The 23,958-nt window shown below is 42.3% G+C and overlaps 1 long non-coding RNA gene across 1 annotated transcript; it reads left to right on the plus strand.

The window, feature by feature from the left end:
- The first annotated feature begins 471 nt into the window (after positions 1–471).
- LOC120888408 (uncharacterized) lies at positions 472–19,841 on the plus strand. Its single transcript, XR_013423282.1, has 3 exons — positions 472–575; positions 3,641–4,092; positions 18,573–19,841. It is a non-coding gene; the product is annotated as an uncharacterized LOC120888408 (long non-coding RNA).
- The last annotated feature ends 4,117 nt before the right edge of the window (positions 19,842–23,958 follow it).

The raw sequence follows: 23,958 nt of genomic DNA on the forward strand, positions 1-23,958 counted from the left end.
GAGGCAAAACACACACAACACTACAATGCAATATCCTGGATTTTTCTTTTTGTAGAATACCCTTTTCTGAAGAATTATAATAGTGAATCAGCAGTTCCTCTAAGGCATAGCAGTGTTGCATGGAAAATTTAAAGTCATGCTTAAAGTTAGTACTTTTGAAGTTAAATCCAGAAACTATTGAACAATCAAAGTAACTTTCTGACTTCCAAGATGAGTATGCTAAAACCAAATAAAAATGAATCTTGTTTAATATTATTATGATATATGCTAAATCTCAAAACCAATTTCTGTCTAGTCCACATGAAAACCTGCCACTTGAGGAGAGAGCATCCTGCATGGGATTGATTCTGAAAACTTTGTTTTGTGTTAACCAATTAATTGGCATTCAATGAAATGCACACATTTTAAGAACATGCTTCAGTGATTTTTTTTAATGTGTTCACCCTTATTACCCCCTTTCCAATCCAGATACATATCATTTCCTTCACAATGGGAGGTTCACTTGAGCTGTCTGCACAGAATTCCTCCTCCCCCCAGCCCCAGGGGAACTACTTACCTGATTTCCACCAGGAGAGGTGAGGTCTGCCAATTCTAGAACTTCATGCAAATGGAGTCATATGGTATGAACTCTTTTGTGTCTGGCTTCTTTTGCTTTCCTCATAATGTTTTTGAAACGGTGTCAGGAGGGTTTGTTTTGTTTTGTTTTAATTGCTGAGCAATTAAAATAAATAAATAGTTTCCATTGTGTGAATGTTCCAGTTTCTTCATTTGCCTGTTGATGTACACTTGGATTGTTCTATTCCTCCCTGCCAAAGTGGTGGCTTTTTAAAATAAAGCTTCTGTGAACATTTACATACATATTTTTTGTGAAAATATGTTTTTATTTCCATGTCTAGAAATGGAATTAATGAGTTGTAATTGTACTAGTCAGTTTTTTGTCACGTGACAAAATACTTGAGATAAACAACTTATAAAGGGGGAAGGTTTACAGTTTCAGAGGTTTCAGTCTATGTTTGGGCCTGTGATAAAGTAGTACATCACAGTTTAGAATGTATGGTAGAGGAAACTGCTTACCTCATTGCTGGGAAACAAAGAGACAAAGAGGGGTTGGGCCCCAATCTCTCCTTCAAGGGCCTACCCCTATTAACCTAACTTCCTTTCACTAGGCCCACCTGCCAATAGCATCACAAGCTGGGGACCAAGCCTTCAACAAGTGGGCAACACCATAGTAATATTGTAAGTCTATGTCTAACTTTATGAGAGAAGACCAGTCTAATTTTTCAATGTTGTTATGCCTTTTTTTATTCTATCAGCAATGTATGAGAGTTTTAGTTGCTCAGCATCTTTGTCAGAATTCAATATAGTTGATCTTTTCACTTTTAGCCATCCCACTGAATATGAAGATAGCTTAATGTGTAACTTAAACTTCTGGGATAATGTTGAATATTTTTCCTGTGCTTTTGGCCATACATGAAATTCTGATTTTGGAGTTCCAATTTTTAACAGATTGCTTATTATTACAGATTTGTAGGAGTTTGCATTTTGCATAGTATTCCTTTGGAAGATAATGTGTAACTACAAATATTTTCTTTCAGTCTTTGGCTTATCTCATTTTCTTAATAGCTTCTGGAAGAGCCTTTCTTTATTTATTATCTGGATTTAACTTTTCTATGTTTGTAGTTGACCAATTTATCTGGATTTAACTTTTCTACGTTTGTCAACTACGACAACTCTAGGACTTTTAGGAAGTATACAAAAGCCATGACGGTCAGGAAATCTTGGTCTTTCCTCTACCCCATGACATCTTGTCATTTTAAAATAAGTCAGGATCTGGGATTGCATACCTGTAATTCCAGCAACTTGGGAGACTGAGGCAGGAGGATCTCAAGTTCAAGGGCAACATCAGCAATTTAGCGAGGCCCTAAGCAACTTGTTTGGACCTTGTCTCAAAATTTAAAAACAAATAAAAAAGAGTTGGGGATGTGGCTCAGTGGTAAAGTGTCCCTGGGCTCAATCCCCAGTACAAAAGTTTCAAAATAAATAAATTAATTAAGCCAGGAGGGCTTCGTTATTCTATGCAGAGCTGTGGATTATCTAGTTTACTGCTTTTTTGGAGGGAAGAAACTTTCCTGCTTTGGGCAGCTTGTGACTTATTTGCAACTGCTTTGTTTTTACTGAGACTGAAATATGTAAAAACTACCTGTAAAAACCATGTGTAGGGATGGGACTTCAATTGGGGAGGCGAAAAGAGGATATGACTCAGATGAAACCTAAGAATTCACATCAACAGAAAACCAACTTTTTCCTTCATATCAAACCCTGAGCCAAGTAGAGAAGACTGCAATTGCCACCTATTTTGTGACTCAGTAGTAATCCTTCCAAGTACACAAATGCCTGCTTTGGTCGAGGTGTATCCTGAAGTTCTCACATCATCCACGGGACAATTTTGGATATGTAACATTTTTGTTAAACTACCTAACTCTACATAGCCTCAAGGATCATTCTTATACCCCAAATACCAGAACTGAATAAATCATGGAGCAAACTTACCTTATTACTTCTCTGAAAAAATGTCATCTCCCTAGCAAGGGTCTTTTTCTTGAATAACCAATTAATAGCTCTTCTCTAGTTATTACCTATCCTTTGGATTTTAATATTTGGGGCCACTCCTAAGTGCTTTCGTCACATTTTGTTTCAATGAATCACACATAGGGTTTGAAAAACAGCTATGTATGCAAGTAAGAATTTGCATAGAGGCCGGGGGTGCAGCTCAGTGGTAGAGCACTTGCCTAATGGGGTAAGATACTGGGTTCCATCTCTAGCACCAAAGGCTGGGGGTGGAATGTGCATAGAAAAGGTAGGAATGAGCAGTTAATAGAAACAGATTTTTTAAAAGTTGGCTCTTTTATCTCAGATTCATGGTGAATCACAATTTTATCCCCATGAATTTAAACCAATGATGGGCTGGATGGACAAAAGGACTAGTGGATCTGGTTCTTCTCTTGTACTTAGCCTGCACGAGGAACCCAGACCTAGGCACAAAGTTATCCCAAGCTTCAGTCATCTCACTATTGTGCAACTCTAATTTTTATTTCAGTGTTCTCAATGTGTTTTTCTTGTACGTCTTTCAGTCGTACTTTCTTCAGCAATACCACACTGACTTTTCTAGGGAATATATTTTCTGTTGAAATGCAGAACAGACCTCAATGATTTTGAGTGAAGTTGGGTTTAGGTTAGGAATAGATGTCCAACACTCATTGAACTCTGTTTCCCTTCTGCTTTGGTTTGGGTGTGGTTTGTCCCTGCCACAACTCATGTTGAGTGTTAGTCTCCTAAGTGGTTGTCTTGAGAGATGGTAAGGCTTTAAGAGGCAAGAGGGCTCCACCTTCATGAAAGGATTAATGTAGTTTCCCTGAGAGTGGGCTAGTTATTGTGAGAATGAGTCTGACACTTTCCCTCTTCTCTCTCACACACATGCTCCCAACATACTATGCCATCTGCCACAGGCTTTCATCAGATGCTGGCCCATGCCTTTGGATCCCCAGAACTGTGACCTTTTTTTCTTTAACTAATTCAGCCTCAGGTACTTTGTCATAACAATAGAAAATGGACTAAGCCATCTTTTCTTTCTTTCTTCCAGGTGTGAGAAGAGTGATCTTGGGAAACTGCTGAAGCTTCCTAATAGTTTTTGTCTCTCTTCTCTGAACCCATCAATCAGCACATAAGCATGGCTTCACCATCCACATAGTTAGCCTGGTCTCCCTTTGAATAGTGGTTAAGATCATGTCTGCCAGGACTAACTGCCTTTATGGCTGCCTCATCAATCTCCCTGAAGAGGGAGAAAAGGAGAACTCAACTTCAAGATGTTGAAGGAAGGCCCTCTTAGCCAACTCTTATTTGTTTTGGAAAAGCCCAGAAACAAGAAGTTTGCATTCGCGCCAACTCTAATTAATTCCTGCAGTCAAGCCCAAACCACATGTTAGGTGTCTTGTCTCCGGTCTTCATGCTTCATGCATCACTTGCTTCGCTTCAGCTGTTTACCTGAGAGGTGCAAGCCAATCATGTCTCCACAGAGCAGACGGAGCCCTTCAGGTGAGACCCAAGGCCCTGGGCTGGATGGGGCAATTTCTCAGGCTCATTTGCAGCATTATTAAGGAGTGAGAACTTCTACTCAGCAACAGTTAAGAGTAAAGATCATAGCACCTTTTCCTGCACATTAACTGCTCTTATCTTGAGTCCAGCAAATCATGCACACACAGAGACAGGGCTGGTATTATTATCCCTTTTGCCACATAGGAAACAGACTTTCCTGGGAATAGGAACTGAACGACTTTTCTGATTTTTAGCACTGAGCTACAAAACTGTCAGGAATACAAAAAGAGCAATGGATTTGATCCCATTTCTTTCTATAGGACTCTGGATCGAACTGGAGTTCAAGATTATTATACAGGGCACAATTAGAGGGTGATCAATGACCTTTCACACTAAACTTACATACTCACTAAGGCCTTTGGATGAAGTGATAAGGACATGGTGCTCAGGTAGACAGAGGCCTCATGAGCATGGTACAGTGGGATTCTTCAATAAGTCTTGTATTTTGAAGGCTGAGTGAGGCTCTACTAAATAAAGGCAGTGAGCAGGAGTCAGTTGAGTGTACTTGGATGGGAGTAGAATATAGACATGCCTATGTCTCTGCGAGATAGTTCAGTCCAGGCTGCCAGATCGCCTGCTGGGGAGAGAGAAGTGGTGAGACAGGACTGCCATGGCTCCCGAGTCTGGGAACTGGTCTGAAGGTCTCTCTGGCACCCCTGACCCACAGGGGCCCAAGCATAGAGATGTGCCCTGGGGTTAGCATTCATTCCACCTTTCCTCCTGTTTTGTAGAAACCAGATTAGAAACTCTCCATTTCCAGACTTGCTGCAGTTAGGGACCTGAGTATGACTCATGTTCTGCTGAACCCTCAAGTAAGAACTGGGAGGCCTCAGGGAGGCAGAGGTGGCAGTCCTCCTGCTCCAGCTGAGCAGAGTTGCTGAGTGCAGGTCCCAAGCTGAGCCAGTAAATAAAAGGGAGCAGAGAAGTGGGCTCCAGGGTGTCCACTTGCGGCTGCAGGTGGAAGCAGGTGGGATTTGGTTGTGGGACCAGGGGAGAAGCTTGACTCCTGCTCAGAGGGAGGCAGAGATTGGGTGGTTCTGGGGTTGGAAGTTTCCAGATCCAGGGAGGGACAGCAGCTTTTTATGGTGGCCTCGTTCTGAGGTCTGGCTTCGGGAGATATTTCTGAACCTTGAGTCTGTTTCTTTAACCCTCATATAATACAGGTCAAGTGAGCTTCCCTAATCTGAAAATCTGAAATCGGAAATGCTCCAAAATGAGACTTTTTGAGTGTCAACAAGACACGGCAAGTAGAAAATTCCACACCTGACCTCATCATGGTTGCAGTCAGACTTCAGGTGCACTAAGATATTGCAAAAAATTACCTCAGGCTGTGTGTATAGGTGAATATGAAACATAAGTGGATTTCATGTTATGACATGGGTACCCTTCCAAAGAGATCTCATTGTATGTATGCGAATACTGCAAAAATTTCTTAAAAATCCAAAATCTGAAACACTTGCGTGTGGTACTAAGCATTTTAGATAAGGTATATTCAACCTGTACTGTTAGCTCTGACTATCCTGTAGTGATTCTCTTTTGGGTAAAACCTACCTACTGTGGATTCATTTTCTGTGACTAGACCCCTCACTGAAGTCGCCTCATGATTGTCTTACACAAATATGTGATCAAAAATATCTGTCAAAAGGTGATCACACATATTTTGGGCAATTGAGGATAAATGAAGTCCTAGATGGTACATGTTGCTTGGGAAGGAAAAGCCATTTTAGTCACATGTTCCTAATTGGATTCATCATGGGATCCAAGCCCTGATAACCTTGGCTAAGACCCCCGCATACTCAGATGGGCCTTGCAGGTGCATAATCTGGAGCTCTTGTGGAATCAAAGGATGATCTGCCCACTCTTGGTTTCTCATGACTGGTTTAGGCCAAGACAATTATACACACCCCAGAAGGCACCCTCCTTGGAGGGATGGAAGAGCCACCTCCTTCTGGTAACTAGCCATATCTATTACACTTACCTAATCACAGAAGAAATCACTTTCATTCTCACTCTATCTCTACCTGTGCACCTGTGCACAGCTACGTTTGACACCACCCCTGCCACTCAGCAGCATCACTGGAATTGCTCAGTGGGGCTGGGTGAGGACATCGTGATACTTAAAGAACATTCCACAGCACAGGGAACATGATGGCTATCTTGAAACACTCGAGGGGTTACCTCCATTATGCCTCCCACTTTACACATAGTAGGGTTCCAATTCTTGCTGAAACAAATTGTAAATTAAAGTCTCCTTACCACAGTTGCTGCCCTAGTCAGAGTGTCCTTAAGGCTCTTGGTCTGGACTGTGGCAGTAGCCTCACGGAATCCAGCCTCTCTTCCCCACCATCTCTTAGGAATATGGGCAATCATGGCATTGTTCTGCTCATGACCTTCAACACCCTGCAGTGGCCTACAGAGGAAAGCAGGATCCCCTTTGACCTCAGCCTCCTTCTCTATTTGCCTCCACTGGTTGTTCCTACCACTACAAACACCTGTACCTAATGTCTGAGACCTCCAGGCCAAATTCCTTTCCTTCTTCCCTAGGCCTCCACGGTGTATTATTTTTAGTGCTTTGTAGAATTGATCACTGTTTGGGATCTGTCTACACCTTTAGGCTGTAAGCTCCCTGCAGCCAGGACCATCTCTCTAAATATCTCTCACAAAGCACATTATATGAAATAGGTGTGTTGAAAAGTGAGCTTCCCCATGTTCCTCTAGTTAGCAGAACGGGATCACAGGAAGCTGGGGACAAGTGCAACCTTAATTTAAAAAAAACTCACCTTTGTCTTTTTCTTTGATTATTTGATTTATAAACATTGGCATCCTAAGTTGGAAAAATCTATCTCATCTCACCAAATAGACTTTCTGTGTTTAAGGTACTTGCCAGCCCACGGTCCTGGATATTATAAAAAGAGTCTCTTTAATTTCAGTTCTGTGATCCACAACTACTTGGTTCTCTGCGTGAATCACACATCCAGAGGTGATGAAGTGACCATCCTCAGGTGGGTCACCTCAAGGGACACTCTGTGAACTCAGCCCAGAGGCTCCTAATCTTTGCTGTGTATTTAAAAAATCCCCGGCAAGTTTAAAAAATCTGAAGCCCAGGTCACACCAGTTATGGGGTGGAAATCAGGCAACAGTATTTTTTTTGAGACCTCCAGATGATCTCTTGTGCAGAAAGATTTGAGAACAACTGGCAGATGAATTGATGAATTCTCTAATGGCAGAGAAGTTAGTGGGACCACCTGTGTGAAATTGGAAGTGGAAACAGCTGTACGAGGACCCAGGCTCCCTCCTTAAGGAGCCAGCATATTCCAGAGGTCAAATGATGTATGGAGGCTCAAATCAGAATGGACCAGCAGGGCCTGTGTGTCCTTTGGTCGGTGGAAGGGGGAGGTCTGAGGGCTCAGTATGGGGAAGAAGAGACCACCCAGAAAGCAGACCAGTTGGAGGTGGGTAGAAACCAAGTGTTTCTCAGGTGTCTGAATGTGGCCCATATGTGAACCATTCATTCTTTCTTTGTATCTGGGATCATCCTGCCTGATACTAGGAGAAACATAGAGCTGCCCAGTGGAGTGAGATTTGATCTCTGCCTCTCAGGGGGGTAATTAAGATAATAAGTGGAAGGCAAACCAATGATTTACTTTCAGGTAATGTGCCAGGAACAAAGGATTCCAAAGTTAACAAATAATTACAGCCCTTGAGAATCTCAGATTGGTAGGAGAGGAAAAATGTGTAAATAAATAGTAGTACAATGTGACAACACAACTGGAAAAGTTAGTATATTCATGCTCAGGCAGTGGCGAAAATAAATGTGAGCTTCATAAAGGCTTGCTGAGATGAACCAGAAATTGTGCTGCACACTTCTCATGCCCCTTTGTGTATTCTACAAGGAGGAGGTTGCAGTTCAGAGGCTGCATAACTTGCTAAAATCTTATAGCTCATTAGAGGTGGAGGTGGGATCTGAACCTAGCTTCATCTGTCTCTGAACAGAAGGGCTCATCTGCCACTCTCTTGCCTCCTCCTGCAATATCTAAGCTGAGAGGTGTGTCCACCAGTTCATGGAAGGTTCCAGAAGGAAGGCAAGCTTTGATGTACTCTACAAGGCCCTGAGTAGAAGGGTGATTTCTGGAAGAGAGACAGTGAGGATGGGAATGGCATCTGACTCATTTACTGACAATCCTGGTGTCTGGTGCAGGGTAGGAAATGGATGTGCAGTTGTTTGAGTAAATGGAAAGGGAGTCCTCAGGACTAACACAGCAAGGAGTAATCCAAGAACTATAAGTTACTCCACTGCAGGTGGGAATTCCAGTTTGGAGTCTAGGTTCAACTGGTCAGGGCAATAATGTTCCTGGCTTATGTGGGCCCCAACAAATACAGGTTTTATCATATAAGTGAATAGGCTACACTGTGGGGGCTTAGGTAGAGGGATGACATGTCATTGCTAGCATTTTAGATAGACCACCCTGATATCTGATTGAACTGAAGGGAACCAGAATGGGGGTCGGGGTGGGACAGGTGACTCATTAGGAGCAGAGCCCCAGGCCAATCTGGGACTTTCCTTAGACTAATGAGAGAGAAAGAAACCTTTGTCTTCTTTAAATTTCTGTGTTCTTGGGTCTCTTTATTATAGCAACTTAGCTTTGTACCTTGACTAATAAAGTCCTTGTCATACTTACAAAAATAAAAAAATAGAGAGAGAAAGAGAAGATTTAGTTACACCCTGGGCTTCACCAAGGCAGAGCAGAGGGGACAGAGCAGGATAAGGGAGATGTAGGAGTCAACAAGGGTAGGGTTTTTATCTTGCTCATCAGTATATCCCTAGTACATAGAAGAGAATCTGGCATATAGAAGGTGTTCAGGAACAGTGCACAATTCATCACTCCAATTCAGAGCATGGAAGAGACTGGGTCACATTTCTAGAATATTCAGATATAACCATACATGTGAAAATTAGTGACATGGCCCCTCATTTAAAAGGCAACCTAACAGACCCCATTAAAAAAAACAATAAACCTGTACACCTATGTTAACTGCAGCATGATACCCAACAGCTCAAAAATGGAAATAACTCATGAATCCATCATCAGACAAATGAATAAACTCAACTGACGTATCCACACAACAGAATATTATTCAGCCTTAAAAAGGAGTGAAGTACAAGGCACAATGTAAAGCACCATTCTGTCAAGGGAAAGAAGCCAGATACTAAAGCCCACATACTATATGATTCCATGAATATATTGAAAATCCTAAATGGTACACTTTAAAAGGATGAGTTTTAAGGCAAGTGATGTATATCTGAATAAAGCTCTTATTTAAAAACAAGGTGAAAATCCTTGTTTATGGTTAAAATTATGTGGACTGATTCTCTTTGATGGCAAGGGGAAACATGTTCCCAGCTTTCTTTTCTGTTACATTCAGGGCTTGTGTCCTGGTGGCTATTAGTAACTGGGTATAGGCAGAGAGCGCAAAGGGTCAGTTCCCTGTGGTCTCTTCCATCTTTGGAAGGCAGACAGCATATCACTGGAGTGGGACAAGTCACCACCTAGGGAGGGGAGGTTCCCAAAGGCAAACTTTATTCTTGCTTAGCCAGCCCTTCACCATTGGGGATTAGCACCCACTGAGCACCTCATGATTTTTTGAGTCTGTAACCTCAGCGGGTTTCGTTGCCTTATGATATAGATTCTGACGGGTGACTCTCAGCAACCATGGTAACTACAATTCTCTGAATGATCCTCTTTCCATCCGTGAAATGAGAGGTGCTGTAAGATGCTCCTGCCCAGATGCACAAGACTTTGAGTCTGAGAATCGGAGGCTGCTGAGACGTCCCTCAGCAGTGGGCAATGGCCAGCAGGGGGGAGGGGTGCACATTGCACCAGGTCCCTGCAGTGGCTGCAGACTGGATTTGGACATGGTAGACCTGCTGGGGCAAAAGCGTGTCCCCCCCCCTCCAGGAGCCCAGCTCATGCCAACCTTCTGGGATACCTGAGTCATGGTCTAGTTCATAGGTGTGATCTCGGCTAGTGGATTTGTCATCTACTGTCTCTACTGTGTCAGGGAAATTGTCACAAAAGACCTCGGGCCACATCAGCCAGGCCAGAGCCTGCTGGTGCACTCCAGCATCACCCAAACGATGCCTAGGCAGGAGTTCTTGGAATTAGCCCACAGGGGGGGGGGGGGAAAGATGGTAGTGTCCTGGTTTTGGCTGGGTGGTACATCATGTCAAGTTGGATCTCAGCAGAGAGTGAGAAGACACACTGAAGGAGGGAGAACCAGCTAGGTCTCAGTAGAGCACAAATAGAATGAAACAGACACTAAGCACCATTGTTAGTGTGGGGAAAAAATGCTCACAAGTTCCCTCCAGCTAACTTCTTCTTTTTTTTTGGTACAGGGATTGAACCCAGGTGTGCTTAATCACTGAGCCACATCCTTAGTACTCCTACTTTTTTTTTTTTTAAATTCTGAAACTGGATCTCACTGAGTTGCTTAGGGCATTGCTAAATTGCTGAGTCTGATTTTGAACTCATGATCCTTCTGCCTCAGCCTCCCGAGACATCAGGATTACAGGCATGTGCCACCATGTCCTGTTAATTTACTATTTCTTTATTCGGTCTTTTTCTATTAAAAAAATTAAACATGCCCATAGGTTTCAAAGTATCAGTATGATCTGAAACTTGAAAGTCATCTTCTCTTTTCTTCTCTTCCTTCTTGCTGGTAGATAACATCCACAGTGACTTCACAATCCAATCTGGTCAGATTCTTTATCCAGGAGCCAAGACAACTCATCTGTCTCTTATACTGTTGATTATAAAAATGGTCGTAGGAGCCAGGTGTAGTGGCACACACCTGTAATCCCAGTGGCTTGGGAGACTGAGGCAGGAGGATTGAGAGCTCAAAGCTAGCCTCAGCAATAGTGAGATGCTAAGCAACTAAGCATGGACCCTGTCTCTAAATAAAATACAAAATAAGGCAGAGATGTTTTTCAATGGTTGAGTGCCCCTAAGTTCAATCCCTGGTACAAAAAAAAAAAAAAGTCAAAGGAGGCTGGAGGGTAGGATCCCCTGCAAATTACCTATTGAGAATGAGCAGACTCAGAAACCAATACTGTGTGTAATGAGTGTCTTAATTTGTTTTCTGTTGCTATAATAAAATACCTTTGGGTGGGTAATGCATAAAGAAAAGATGTTTAGTTAGCTCATCATTTTAGAGGCTTAAGGAGCATTTGGTGCTAGCCTCTCCTCTGCTCTGGTGAGGAGCTCTACCACAACCTGGCATCATGGTGGGAGTACATTCAGGATGAAGAGTTTACATGTTGAGATAGAAATCCAAAGGGATTCAGGGGACAAGGTTGCTCTTTTTATTACAACCTGCTCTCTTGGGAATTAACTCGGGTTCCAAGAGCATTACATCAATCCCTTCTGAAGCAGTCCCCCCAGTGAAACAATCCCTTGTATGAGGCCCCATCTCTTAAGAGATTTCACCACCTCAACACCATCACACCAAAGACCAAGCTTCCAGCACACAAACCTTTGGAGGACAAGCCACCTCCAAACCACAGTACCGGGTCAGCATGGGAAATAAGGCTGCCTTAGAAGTCATTCCAAAGCATGTGTGTGACTGACTGTCCCTTCTAGGGGACCCTCACAATGCCCAGGCAGGGTGGGGACTTTTCACCCACCTGCAGCCAGAAGTTTTAGGAAGACTATTGCTAGCCCCTAAAGTTGGCCTGGAAACAGTAGCTAGTTATACAATTCTTTGGGAATATGATACTATAAAGAAGACTCAGCCTTGGCCAGTGGCCAGTAGATATTATAAAACTCCAGCACCTTAAAGACTCCTCCTTTCTGAGCACTGAGGAGAGAGCCATTGGCAGACCCTGACTGTGTCGGGTATGGGGAGGACCTGAGGCATTTCAAGGAAGACACACAGCAGCAGGCCAAAGAAGCTCTGGAATGTGACCCAGCTGATGGCCAGGGGCTCAGTGAGATGATTTTCAGGTGCTATTCATACCCATATGGTGGGGGTAGCCATCCAATAAATCATATCAAGTTCAAGGACAGATCCAAATGTAGGCTTTGAGATTAAAGATAGTGACAAAAACAAGAAAATGAAGAATGAAACTAGTTTTGATCCTTTAAGAATATCTGTTAAAAATAGTCTTTGGAGAAAGAGAAGGGGAGTGAATAGGAATTTTTTAAGGCAGTGGAACTATTCTGTGTGATATTGTGATGACAAATTGTTGTCATCAAGCATTTGTCAAAGCCCACAGAAGGAACCATGCCAAGGTTGGACTCTCATGTGAACCAAGGATCAACGAACAAAAAAAGCATCAGGATGGGTTCATAATTCTAACAAAGATACACAGTAATGTAAGATGTTAATAATAAAAGAAAAAGGAAGGGAGAGGCATAGGGAAGTGCTCCATGCTTTCTGATCAGTTTTTCTATACACTTAAACTGCTTCTTAAAAAAAAAAAAAGTTCTATTGAAAATAGTCTTTGGCAAGATATAGCAATGTAATTTTTAAAGAAGCAATTATGTAGAGTAGAAATTTTGTTGTAATAAGGGGGCTGAGAAAAGATAATTGACATCCACCATGCAGACAACCTGGGGGCACCAGGGTTACTAAAGTTTTCCTCTGGTGGTGGGCAGTCCTCCAGGCCCGACTGAGAAAGGAAGCTGTGTGTCCTGAACACTTACAAGTATCAGCCAGTTCCCTGCAGGCTCTTCTGAGAGTTGGCTGACCTCCTATGTTTGATGTGGTAGAAATCAAAAGGTACAAATCCCAGGTTCTACCTGAAACTTACCAAATTGGAGCTAGAGACCAGAAATCTGCATTTTAACCAAAATAACAGGTAGCTGTTACATACATTGGAATTTAAGAATAACTTCAGCATGTGGCACAACATTGGTATCTGAAATTATGACATGGAACCTCAAGCCACTGAGTAGGATTATTAGAAGGTTGGGCAATGTGAGATTGTTTCATGATCTGAAATAACCTACAGTTTAGGCAGGTGTGAGAGTAGAGAAGGCAATGTGTAATTGATTAATGACCCACAGGAAAACCCAAAAATGCTCTAGAATCTTTACAATTTGGCTCAATTCATTAGAAGAATTACAGAAAAATACATAGCCTGGCCAATGTCCTAGAAGTCACTTACAAAAGAGAATGTGGTCCATCTATTCACCTCTCTCCAGAGTGAGAGTGTAGGTTTTCTTTATAAACCTAAAGTTGTCCCAACTGACATAGATTTGAGGATACTGGAATAATATGCTAGCTCTAGAACATTTTCAAAGTTTCTGGGATCAATCACCCGGACTAATTTCTAATAAAAGAAGCACATGAGCTCTAAAACAAAGGACCCAAAGAAAAATCTACTGACAAGGGAGTGTTAACCACTAGGCACAATTTACAACTTAGTTCAGATATATGGGTTTGCATATTTACTCAACAAATGTTTATTGAGCACCCTCAAATGTCTATGTCTTAGACATTAAGGCTACAACTGGGAATAACCAGAAAAACAAGCTCTTTGTTCTCATGGAGCTTATAGGAGAAAGACAGAAAATAAACAAAATGAATAAGATGCCTTTGGATAGTGTGATCAGTAGTGCACTAAGAAAATGAAATGGGACTCGTACATATACTCCTGAAATAAAGTGGTGGATGCAGATCACTTTGGGAAGGTGATATTTGAACTGAGACCTGAACAACACAAGAACCAGTCTGCTGAAGATCTAGGGCAGAGGCATCAATGAGTGTAAAGGCCTTGTGGCATCTTGTAGAAGCACAAAGGTGGTCAATGTGATTGGAACTCAGTGAGGCTTGAAGAGTACAGAAGGAATTTGGAGAAGCAAGGAATCAGAATTGTGCTTTAAGTGTAATGTGAGCCAGTAGAGGTTTTAAATAGGGGAGTAATATATTCAGATTTAATTTTTGCAGGAATGTTCTGCTAATTCTTCAATCAAGGGGAGGAGATTTACAAGTATCATTCTACTATTGGACTTGGTAAACTACAAAATATAATGTATACTACAAAATATAATGTATGTAATATTAATTATATAGCATATTTTATCATTTTAAGAGTTCTCAGTCTTCTGTGTAGGGACTAGTTTGCACAGCGGTAAGAAAGATATTGGATAGACCTGCAGGGGGATCAGTGAGAGAAATCATGGAGGACTAGGAATTGAATAGTAGCAACAGAAATGGAGATAAACAGATTTAGAAAGTATTTGAGAGATAAAATGGTAGAACTTGCTGATGGGCTGGTTGTGGAGGAATAGTGAAGAATGAGGACTGCAGATGCCTCGAGCAACTGGGAAGATGTTGAAAGCATTTACCGACATCTAGAAACCTGAGGGAATTAAGAAACAGGTTTGAGAACTGGGATTGTAGCTCAGTGGTAGAGCGCTTGCCCCGCACCACGTAAAAAAATAAATAAAGGTATTGTATCCATCTGCAACTAAGCATAAATTTTAAAGAAGACCCAGATTTGAGGACAGGATTAACAATTTTGTTTGACCATGTTACATTTGTGCAGTGTGGCATCAGAAGGAGCGTGCTGAATGACATGCCTACTGTTCTTCCAAATAGGGAAGTTAAGTGTGAACTTAGATACAGAATTTGGGGACCCAGAGTTGATTGAGGTCAGGGGTAGAGGAGAGATGTAAATATGAAAATGAATGGAACACAAAAAATGGTAATTTGGGAGGTTTGGCATCTTTCCTTCCTTCCTTCCCCGCCCCCTTTCTCTCTCTCTCTCTCTTTCTAGTACTAGGGATTGAACACAGGGGTGCTCTACCACGGAGCTACATCCCCGATCCTTTTTACTTATTTATTTATTTTATTTTGAGACATGGTCTTGCTAAATTGCCCAAGCTGGTCTTGAATTTGCAATCCTCCTGAGTTGCTAAAATTATGGGTATGTACCACCATGCCTGGAAAATTTCTTTTTAACTGGTAAATTTAGTTTTTTTATATTTATTGCCACTTCTGATATATTTGGATTTTTGTTACCCTCTTACTTTGAGCCTTAACCTTATATAACACATTTCTGGCCAAGTGGGAGTCAGAGATGGAAAAGTAAGATTTTTGTTTTTCCACACATTAAAAATAAAAAGATTCCTTAAAGAGAGTAATCATTTGCTATTTTGATTTGTATTGTTTTAAATGGGTCTGTACATCCAGATCCATAAAAGCTCTATAGTTTAAAGAACCAGGTTTATTGAGATAAGGATCGCCTACCGTACAAACTGTCTGTTTAAAGTGTATAATTCAGTGGTTCTTAGTATGTTAGAGTTGTTCCGCCATCACCAGGATCAGTTTTAAGGGCATTTTTGTCACTTCACAAAGAGACTTCATAACCTTCATCAACCATTCTTCATTATCCCCCTCTCCTCAACTTCCAGTACCCCTATTCTACTTTCAGTCTCAACAGATATGTTCATTCATATAGATGAAATTGTATATTATTTGTTCTTCTTTCACTTATTGCAATGTTTCCAAGGCTCATCCACATTGCAACAAGTAGCAGTAGTACTTTGTTCCTTTCCATTGTATAGATTTGCCATGTTTTGTTTGTTCATTCATCAGGTGATGGGCATTTGGTTGTTTCTACTTCCAGGTTAAACAGGGTGTGAAAACCATTTAAATCGAGTTTCTTGCATAACTGCTCCAGTGGGAAAAGGCACACACTAGCTTGCTGGTTAAAATCTGTGTTGGAAGCTCATGCTCCAACACGGACAAAAGCCTGCTGTCCTGTAATCAGCCCACAGCCCAGCCGGAGAATAAGAATGCGACCCAATTAAGACGATACACCGGGCTGGACAGGAATCTGGCTTTTCTTGGCACACTGGTCAATTTGGCCTTAAAATCCACCCTGAGAAAATGACAATCAAACCCTACAAGCCACAATCTAGCTTCAGTTGGATCCACTTTAGAAAAGAGAAAATCGTGACTCAATGTTGCCTTTTGTTGTGCAACATTTTTCTAATTTAATAAATTGAACTTCATTGTATTATCAGATACAGCCACATGAAAAATATTGATTTTGGTCACAGATGATTGTTGCATCTTGGAACCATCCAAATTCCAGGTGCAATAGGTAAAACGTACTGAATCGGTTTAGGGCCATTGCCCACCCCTGTCCTGCCCCAGGCATGATGAGCCCTGGGTGGATCCCAGACTCCCTGCTTTCCAGGGATCCCCGTGGGCCCTCAGGGCATTGGTTTTCCTCTCTCTCCCCATTTTCCCTTGTGTGGTTGGGGGCCCAGGCAGAGAAGACCAGTGGGAAGCAGACATTGCCTAAAGAGTCTCTAAGTGCTGACTTTCCCAAACCTGGGGCATGGTGAAGATAAGGTAGCTGCCAATGACGAGCTCCAATCTACTGGAAAAAGAAAAACAGAAGCGATTGTGTTCTCTGGAGGGCAGGGCTCTGAGTACAGAGCGTCTCATGTTTTCAAAGGAGGAAAATGTCCACAGCTAATATTTGGATGGGCCCACACTGTACGCCTTTCTCATTGATGCTGAGCCTGTCCCATCACAGACAAAGGGCCCTCGCTGTGCACCTATGGAGAGCGGAGCTGGGCCCAAGGAAGGCAGGGCCCACCTCTTTGTACTCCTCTTGTTTTAAGCAGAGTTTTGCAAAGGGAGTGGTTCTGGAAAGAAAGTAGAGCACAAAGTGTCAGAGCCTGAAGTGTTCAGAAACACATCCGCTCCAGAGACCTTCTGGAAGGCTCACTGCCAAGGACAACTCTGACCTGTGGAAAGGTACTTGCCAGCCCATGAGTCTGTACAGCAAGGAGGAGGTGAAGGGAAAACAAAAAGACATTGCTGTGTAAGGCAGCCTCCAGACCAGCACCATGAATGCCACCACAAGGTATCAGGCCCATCTAAACACCCACGCGCCAATCTGTCCCTGCTCCAGGAAGCTCCAAAGTGCAGCCTCAGTGGAAATGTAAAGGCAGAGACGGCACTGCACAGGAAACCTGGCCCAGGGAGAGAAGTGCCCCAGTGGCACCAATACAGACCTGTAAAGGAGAAGAAATCACCAGAGAGGGAAGAGGATTGGGGCAGCCTTTCATGTGGAGGAAACGGTACAGGCAAAGATGTGTGGCAAGCAGCGGCATGGAGGGTGTGTGACACGTGAATGTGTGTGAGAACGGGTGTGAGTGTGTGTGTGTGAACATGAGTGAGTGTGCTGAGGGATGGATTTGTGATCTTACAAGTGATTCAGTGATCTGCAGAATCTTGTGGACATTCCAACAATTCTATGAACAATTACTATACATTAGTAAAATTATGCCTTAACTGTCATTCTTCCCACTAGACATAGTCATAGCCATCCTTATCGACCTCAAGAAGGTTGTTTTTCAACCTTCTTTGTTTAAGAAGACTTGAACAAATGGACAGACACATTCTGCGTTCCTAGGTGATGGTGACCTCTTTGGGTCTTTGTCTTGTCAAGCAAGTCCTCTGTCATACACATAGGAGTTGTGTTGTCCCAGTCCTTCTTTTGGGCCTGTGTGGTGTAAAGAATAAATATCCCAACCCCAACAGCTGTATCTCTCAGAGCTGGTCCTTCTCAAAGGGAAAAATAATTGTCAATCAAAAACCAGATACAAGCGGAAAGCTACTTATCATGAATTCACTGGCAGGGTTTTTTTCCAAAGGAAAAAGACTTCCCTTTCCAGGTTTCAAAATGAAAGATTTTGCAGATTATTTTCAGTGAATTCAACAAGGCAATTAAAACAAATTATTTTAATTTTATTCAAACTTTACTACCCATACATGCATAGAAATTGACCGCAGTTCATAATTCCTTTGTTCCCTCCCACTTTTCCCTCCCATCCTCCTACAACAGGCAATTTTAAATGAGTCTCATCGTGACTAGTTGAGTGCCTCAGGGAAGAAAGAAACTGACAGAGCTTTTAAAAAGAAGATGATAAGGTCTGGGGGTGTAGCTCAGTGACACAGAACTTGCCTAGCACACATGACGTCCTAGGTTTCATTGCCAGGACTACCAAAAAAAAAAAAAAATTTGATGGAAAGTTCTGGAAATGGATGGTGGTGATGGAGGTACAACAATGAGAATGTACTTAATGACATGACCACTGAACTGTGCACTTAAAAATGGTTTAGGTAGTGAATTTTATGTCATATGTATTTCACCACATTTTTTAAAAAAATGGTGGGGGAGAGAGGAGGGAAAGCAATGGAAGGAGAATATAATAGTGGGAGAGGTCTATCTCCTTTCTTCCACTCCCTCTGGTTCCTGGTGACTGCCTAGAGTTCACAACCTCCAATTCAAAATGTCCCCCCTCCTGGGCTGGCACCAGGACAAAGCAGTTTTAAATCTGTTCAGTGTTCCAGGAACTCAGTAAAAATAGTTTGTTTTCTTCCTTCTCTCTTAGGTTGCTACCTCCATCTGACTTGTTGGAGTCTGGAGAGCAGTCTTAGACATGGACCACCCCTCTCATAGTAGGCACTTCTATGCGGGCGCTTGCACAAAGGCACTGGCTTCAGGTCTATGGATGTTAGTGTGGGACAGAGGTGTTGGGATGGAATGCCAATGGGGTAGAGGGAGAGAGGAGAGGTGTGTTGGTGACCCCTGTGTACCAGGTGTCCTGTTGCTATGCACTGTACAGAGCTCACCACTTCCCTCTAAAACATGCCATTACCTAGACTCCTCCCACATACTGGCCAACTCCCACTGGTCCCTGGTCTCCCTAGCCTGGGGCAAGGCCACCCATTCCAGTATTTGTCACTTACACAGCTTGCAAGCTGCCTGAGTGGTGACTAGCTCTTCCACCGAACTTGAAGAGACCCACAGGTATTTACCTCCCTCTCTTCATCCTGACCCTTTGCCTCCCAGAGAGGATGCACTCAAATTCTTGCTGAATGAGTATTGTTGAGGTATTGTTGATGACATTGTTGAGGCCTCTTAGACTTAGAACTCTTAAATGGCATCCGTTTGACCACAGGTAGCAAGAGAAGGATGGCAAGGGGGACCCTTACTCCTGACCTAAACCCTGGGCCCCTGGCCTGCACAGCCTTCTGTCATCTCTGTAGGCTCAGGTTCCTCCAGTGCCCACCCAAGTTGCTCCCATGAAATCAAATCACCTGCAAGCTGAAATGAGGGGGATATTGAAGGCTTGGGGTGGGGACAGACATGTGATGGAAACTCCAAGAGGGCAAAGTTGTCCATCCTTACAGTGGCCCGCTCTGACCTGTGCTAGAATCCTAACAAGACTGGGCACAGGCCCAAGTCCACCATTTATTGGGGCAACACACATGAATAGCTTTCACTCACAAGAAAGGCAAAAGGAAATGTAAATTTTTACATCCTGTAGATTCCAGTGTTCACATTTTCCTGGGGTTTGTGGCTATAAAAGCATTTATGTATAATATAATATTAAATGGGAGAAGTAGAGAAATTACCCAATACTTTGTATAGTAACTGCTCAGGTTTACTTTCTCCTTACAAATCATATGATTGTTCCTGTTATCAGTGAGCAAATGAAGTTTTATTGATAAAAGATGAGGAAAAGTGACTTAAAAGTTTGTGAAGCAGTGAAGATTTGATTTTCAGCTGAAGCACTGATGCTAGAATCAGTTAATGATCACTATATCAACAGTCTATAATAACATTGTATTTGAAATAAAGTAATTATTACTTTTCATACTTTTTAGTCTCAATATTTTCTAAAAATGTGACTAGAAGTTTAATGTGGAGTATAAACCTCTCTTGTATTTGGTTTTACCTTGAGTAAGCTTTCTGTGTGGAAATATTTTTCAAAAAAATTTTTTTAGTTGTTGATGGACCTTTATTATTTATTTATTTACATGTGGCACTGAGAATCAAACCTAGTGCCTCACACATGCTAGGTAAGCCTTCTACCATTGAGCCACAACCCCAGCCCTCTGTGTGGAAATATTAAAGAATGGGAAGTATTATCGTTCTCAAGTGGATTTTATATGGATTTAGGAAATTGACAACACATAGTTGGGAAAAAAACTAAACTTACTCAAATGTTTAAATGGTTTTAGTTTATACAGTTATATAAACAACATGTGCAGAATAAGATAAACTAAAAGAGAAAGATGTATAAAGAAAATGATAAAAATCTCACAGAATTCTGCTACCCATATCCTGTTATAGGTTTTTTCCCTCATATAATACTGAATCTCAAGTGTTGCAAATATGAGTTGCAGCCCACAACTCAGGAAAGCAGGAGCAAGAGGTTATCCACATCTGTTAGAACATTCTCCATCCTGAAGATAGTCTAATATCAGGTGTGGTGGAGGCAGGACGAGTAGACACCAAGGCCCCAGAGTTCTCTCCCCTGGGTCTGGGTATCTGTCTGGTGTCACTGTGAGTCATTCTCCCACTGGGGTCCTATCCCAGACCAGGGCACTGGGGCGGTGGTTTGCTCTCTCAGACCTCCCTTAGGATGCGGGGCACAGAGTCCCTCTGATGGGACTCACTGATGGACACAGTGAGTCTTTTCTATGAAATCTTTGTCAGAAGTCATTTTATTTCCCATGACAGACGGAGAAAGCAGAATTCCCCAGTAGAAGGGTAGGAGGATGTTAAGGCTGTCAATACACCTAGTTGTCATTCAGAGACCACCAACCTAATTCCACCCTCCAGCTGTGAAAGGAAGCTTCCCATAGTACCTGCCCCATGAAGTCGCTGACTGCAGTTCTAATGCATCTTCTCCCACGAAGTCAACCAGGATTACACTTTGCCTATTTGTCCACTGATGTTTGTGGCGTTCAGTGAGAAGGTCGGCTCTTATTGAGAATTTGCTAAATACAAAACATGTACAATAATGACAACTCTGAGACTCAGTTTTTGATCTTCAAAACAGTCTGGGATGGTTCTGTTGAAATAAGATCAGAGGCCAGGGTCAGGAATGCATAGGACCCCTCAATTCTCTCTACAATTTGGTCCCCAGCAGGTTGAGGTTTATGGAAATTCCATAGAACCTTCATGCCAAGGGTTATTAACACTGAATCCCATCCCTTCCTGTATAGATGAGGAAACAACAGATCAACAAGGTGACCTTGAATCAGGGATGCAGCCTGGACTGAGCCTGATCTCATGCTGAGCCAGGATTCTTTCTATCTACCCTTGCTCCTGCTCAGCCTCAGCCTGTGGATTCTGTGCCCCATCCTCAGACAGGAACCAGGGCTGGGCCAGCTCATCCCCCAACTCAGGGACACACCCCTCAGGCCAATCAGACCTGCTGTAGCATGGGCAGGAGCATATCAGAAAGTCTGCTTGACACTCCAGAAACTTTTGGTCTCTGGGCTTAGGCAGCCACCCCGACAGAGGGCTCACCCTCCGCACTGCGTTCCCTATCAGGCTATAACTTTTCCTACTCTCCATTAATTACCTCTAAGTGGAGCATTTATACATTCAAGAGAATTTCTAGCACCACACCTGGCTCACATTGTTTACCTTTGTTTCTCATATTAATTCATATTTTTGGTGCTTTATTAGAAAAGGTTTTCCCTTCTGCTCTCTCCCTTTGTCCAGTCCCAAGAGTTCTAGAGGCCTCTGATGATCCCCACTATAACTTGAATTTCTAAACAACAACAACAACAACAACAACACACACACACACACACAATCTTGAATGCCTCAGGAGCTTTAAGCTTTGGGGTTTTTCTGGTGTGCAACATTTTGAAGTTATTATTTGTGAATTTTTTTTTAACTGGAGGAGGAAACTAGCCCATGTTGGATCCCTGCAATAGCACAGATATTGTAAGTGGCACTTGATAAATATTTTGTCCTTTATTTTTCGCAGCTGTCTTCATTCTGCCTGTTTTATTCACAAGGAAAGCAGGTCACACTGCTAATGAATGGTAAAACCAAATTGTGATTCAACTCCAGGCCTATATTTTTTTCTATTCATCGTGACTATTGCTACTTCCAGTGATGCTATTTTCAAGTATTTGCACATTTCAAAAAGTGGTTCTGTTCTAAGTGACACATCACTGCCCAAGGACCCCAGCCTCAATTTGATGTTTAAAGTGGTAAGGGGAAGGTTGGGATAAGACTTCGTGCTTGGCTAGTAATCATAAGACCCTCCTGGCTTCAACTCCCAGCACCAAATAAATAAATAAAATTAAAGGAGAAGGGACAGGCGTTAACAGAGGTTTCCTCACAAGCTGCCTCTTTTGCTAAGATGGCCGCATAAGGGAATATTGAGTAGGGAAAGTTAGGAAGTTATTGGCTTTGTTCAGCTCAAGCCATCTGGAAAAGAGTTTCAATGGTGAGAGTCGTGGGGAGGTAATAAAGAGTAAACCAGGCATTTCTTGGGGGCCAAGCCACAGAGAATATTTGCCAGTGACAGCAAGTCCATCATCATGGTGTGTAATTAAATTTGGCCCAAGGAAGCATCTGTACTTGAGTCCTTATATTCAATTGCAACCTAACTTTGTATGTAAACCAATGAAATCCTAATTTAGGGGTATTGGTATAAGGACAAAAATCACCTAATGATGCACTTCTCTGTGTGCCCAACGTTAAAGAACTCAGTATCCTGTAACAGATAGCTGAGGTTCAATTAAGGCAGTTGAGCTCAGTCAGTTGTAAGACCCAGCTGATTTAAATAAGACTAGAGAGTTTAAATGAGGAAATCAGGATCTCCCAGCTACTCAACCACACAGCCAGGACTAAAATCTAGACCTTCTGACTTCTAGAGCTACAGTCATAACCACATCCAAGCTGTAGCCAATTAAAATGACTCCATATGTCACTTTCATTTTCTGTCCTGACCACATCCATTTGTTTGGATTCTGGGTTCTGAAAATAGGGTTGCCCTATTTTAGAGTCCTGATTTGTTCAACTAAGTGCTATTAAATTTAGTTCATTCACATTTTTCCTTTTTTTATTTTTGTTACTGGGGATTGAACTCAGGGGCACTTAACCACTCTGAGCCATATCCCTAGCCCTTTTTTGTATGTTATTTAGAGATAAGGTCTCACTGAATTAGTTGCTTAGTGCCTCAAAATGTTGCTGAGGCTGGCTTTGAATTTGCAATCTTCCTGCTTCAGCCTCCTGAGTCCCCAGGACTACAGGAGTGCATCACCGTGCCTGGCCCATTTTTTTTTCCTTTTAACAATGGCAGGATAGAGGTCCCTGGAGACACTAGAGGATGTAGGTGGTGAAGTACTGATACTGAGCTTGTTAAGGTACTGACTGAGTCATAGCTCCTTTTATGGGCAAAGAAAACATGAACAAGTTAAGTGACCTAAATTATACACCAAGACCTACAAATGATCTAAAGCAAGTAATTGTACTTGTTATGACTCAAAAGACTCTCTCCATAAAGTAGAAAACTAATATTGTGCTAAGCAATCAACTCTCTTTACTTCCTAAGGATGCTGGAAGAACTTTCAGGGAGTTTTCTGAGCCTATAAAGTAGCACTGGTTATGGCCCAGAGTAAAAGTCTCTGATTCTTTTATTTCTTGGATCCCAAGACCATGAGAAAAGAAGCTTCTGACATAAAACAGAAATTACACAGAGCTAAGTGAGTTAATTCTAAAATTCTGCTTCCACCAATGCAAGCACCCTTCTTGATTCATAAAGCTAAAAGGTCTGAGAGATGACTCAGTCCAGTGATGGCTAATGTCCAGCATGTAAACTTCCAGCCAAGACCAGTGCCCAGGAAGACAATATCATTCCATCTGGGCTGTCCTCCCCAGAGCCTGACCATAGCCCTATGCTCTTTTCTACCAGCTACCACCAACCAACTGCAGCTGACATTTGAGCAGAGACCTATTGG

Source organism: Ictidomys tridecemlineatus, chromosome 6, assembly GCF_052094955.1.
Source record: "Ictidomys tridecemlineatus isolate mIctTri1 chromosome 6, mIctTri1.hap1, whole genome shotgun sequence".
In the NCBI taxonomy this organism is placed as follows: domain Eukaryota; kingdom Metazoa; phylum Chordata; class Mammalia; order Rodentia; family Sciuridae; genus Ictidomys; species Ictidomys tridecemlineatus.